Source organism: Palaemon carinicauda, chromosome 9 (assembly GCF_036898095.1).
Source record: "Palaemon carinicauda isolate YSFRI2023 chromosome 9, ASM3689809v2, whole genome shotgun sequence".
NCBI classification, from domain to species: domain Eukaryota; kingdom Metazoa; phylum Arthropoda; class Malacostraca; order Decapoda; family Palaemonidae; genus Palaemon; species Palaemon carinicauda.
Window position 1 is genome coordinate 28,274,308 of NC_090733.1, and position 3,594 is coordinate 28,277,901.

Here is a 3,594-nt window from a genome sequence, read left to right on the forward strand (position 1 = left end):
TTCACCTTCATGGACAGGGATTAGCAGCCAATACGATTTCAACCTGCAAATCAGCCTTGACCAGACCAATTCTATATGCTTTCCAAATTGATCTGTCCAGCGACATCTTCAACAAACTACCGAAAGCATGTGCTCGCCTACGCCCAGCACCCCCACCGAAACCGATCTCCTGGTCACTAGACAAGGTGCTCCATTTCGCCTCCAACTTGGATAATGATTCATGCCCTCTCAAGGATCTGACTCAGAAAGTTATATTTCTCTTTGCTCTTGCTTCGGGAGCTCGAGTCAGCGAAATAGTGGCATTATCAAGAGAAGACGGACACATCCTGTTTACCGATACAGGAGACGTTACCCTCTCCCCTGATCCGACGTTTCTCGTCAAAAATGAATTACCCACCAAAAGATGGGGCCCCTGGAGAATATGCCCCCTGAAGGAAGATGCCTCTCTATGCCCAGTAGAGAGCCTCAAGGTCTATCTTCGCAGAACTTCGAACTTTGGTGGAGGCCAACTCTTCAAAGGAGAAACATCGGGCAGCGACCTGTCACTGAAACAATTAAGAGCGAAAATCACCTACTTCATTCGCAGAGCAGATCCTGACAGTACACCCGCTGGTCATGATCCTAGGAAAGTTGCATCATCTCTGAATTTCTTTCAGAGTATGGACTTTGAAAGCCTTAAGAACTTCACGGGCTGGAAGTCCTCGCGCGTTTTCTTTAAACATTATGCGAAACAAGTGCACGAAGTCAAACATTTTGTGGTAGCCGCAGGTAGTGTTATGAAACCTGCACCTAACTCTGCGTAGAACAGTGAGTTACTTGGGACTCTAACTCTTCGGGTGCCTATGTTGACCCTCGAGCGATACATAGTGATGTCGAAAACACTTAGTGCTTTTATAACTGTTCTTATCCCAGGTGAAATGTCATAGTTGTGACACAAGTGCCACATGCCCTGAGCATGATGTGTTTTATTCAAAGACTTGCATTCCTCGAGAACGAGTGCCTACTAATAAACTTGAAATTCCTTTTCAGATTTAAGAGCAAGTCTTTATTACTATGTACATTTTGATTACTGTAAATAAACTTTACTTATTTCTGTAATTTATTTAATTTCTGCATTTGTGAAATAAAATTTCTATTTTATTATCTGTGCATCTCAATCAGCTCCTACTTACTATGAAATACATGCCTGTCATAGTTTTATTATCCCCTTTTTCCTTATGGTTATGGAGAAATTAAGATACTAACTCTTAATTTATATTCACTCTGATTATGTAATGTTCCAATACGAATACTTACTCTTCATACCCTGGAGATGAATCATCTTTCTCAACATACAGTGCCCAACCACCACTGGTCTGCTTTTCAGAATGTTCCTATACAAATACCAAACATTCAGCTTCATCTCCAAGTTCTTCAAGTTCTTCTATCAGGATGAATAGTCCTTCAATACCACTTTGACGTCGGCATGGCCCGTGGGAACTTCACTGCCAAGGGGGGCAGGATGCTTCTTCCCTACGGTTCTTTACCAAGATTACTATGCTAATTTGTCAATGCCTTGGCACTTACTATTAGGGGAAAATCTACCACGATACATTGATTCTCTGGTATTCTTCCATCAGGACGCCATGGCTTGAGCCCAAAAAACGGATTTTGAGCGAAGCGAAAAATCTATTTTTGGGTGAGATAGCCATGGCGTCCTGATGGACCCTCCCTGCTACTTCGTCCAGTTTTAGGTCCCACCCTGCTCTGCTGTATCATGGTGATGGGCAAGCAACTGGCTTCAGGATAAAGACGGACGTGACGTCATTTAAGCAATGGCGCCCGTTTGTTTACGTCTCGAGTATCAGTAGTAGCCACGAATGAGATTAGCTATGGAACGGCTCCCAGCTATTCTCAACCCTTACACACCGAAGCATTAACTCTGTTCGGGGTGTAGATAGCTATGTGGCGCGTTAATACATGCGTCCCCTGTTGATATACGATGTCTTAAAAGGGAAACCTTTAGGATACTCGCTCCAGAAGTTAGAATTCTGTGATAACCTGTGGTTAAATTCTCTGGGAATATCTTAGTAGTTATTTACCCAAGGAAGCTACCAAAAAGGAACCTTCCATCAGGACGCCATGGCTATCTCACCCAAAAATAGATTTTTCGCTTTGCTCAAAATCCGTTTATTCAGCATACCAAATATCAGCGTGACTGGTTAAACCCACAATTTCAAGTTATAAAAAAAGAAAATAGCACATGTTTACCTGTTTAAAGCAGGAAACGTATAAATGATGAAATAATTGATTGCCTGTCATGCTTCAATAGAACGAGATGGTTATGTCTACCTTCCGTCACTACCACTGTCACTGTTTCATAATTACTGAAGTTTACTGACGACATTGTCCTACTCGCCACTTCCCACGTGGCTAGGTGACCGACGTTGTTGTTATTGCGTTAAAAGACAACCTTGTTGATGTGCTCATGTGCTCTTGCTTCCGTATCAACCGTCTAGAAAACAGACAAGTATTTTAGTGAATAGGAGCCTCCATTTGTTTAACTAGAGCTTTTCAAGAAAATATAATGGGCTTTACAAACTGGGGCTTGTGTTTATTTTGTAGTGAATATTTTCAGTTTTTTTTAGGGGTGGAGTTGGGTGGAGGATGTTCAACAGTTGAAATTTCTATAATTAGTTCATGATTATAATAATACCAATGTACCCTAGCCGTCAACAATAGACTGAATATTTAGATATGCACACAGACAGATTCAACCCTTCTCAATCCTTCCCGTTTCCTAACTACAATCCGGCAGTTTCGGCAATTTGAGGGAGATAGTGGTTTCCGACTATATCTCTCGGGGTACCCATCTCACCAGGGTGTGACTACTTGCTCTCCCCCTATCCGAGGGACGGGAAGAGACCGAGTAGTCATACGCCATCAATTGCCGCTGAGCACGGCAGGAAACAAATATAGCTTTAAATATATTAAGACACGTTGTTCTTTATTATACAGGAGAGATGTTTAAATATCTGCATCGTGGAGGTATTTTCATATCCATTAAACTATTAATTTTCCTTTAATTTTTCTTTAATTGGTCCAAATTTATCGAATGCGTGCTGCAATCCCACAATTTTTATTTGCCATATACACACTTTAAGCAAATACATTTGAAGCTTAATTTAGTGTGCTTCATGTTAACTGTCAAAACCCTACTATCATAACAGCCAAATCCCGTAGGAGAGTCGTGTGTTCAGTGCGCCTCCCCCACTGCACTTCAGGCATTACCTAATGGTATTTGCAGAATTCATTCGACCTCTACTTTATATACTTCTACGTTACTTCTGTTCTTGCTTCGTTTCTTCCTTCTTGCTGTCTAAGTTATTCTAATTTTTGTCTCGGGGCAATTTTAGGATTTTACCCTAGAAACATTATTATTATTATTATTATTATTATTATTATTATTATTATTAATTTCTAAGCTATAACCCTAGTTGGAAAAGCAGGATGCTATAAGCCCAAGGGCCCCAACAGGGAAAATAGCAGTGAGGAAAGCCACTAGGGAAATAAATAAACAAGAAGAGAAGTAATGAACAATTAAAATAAAACATT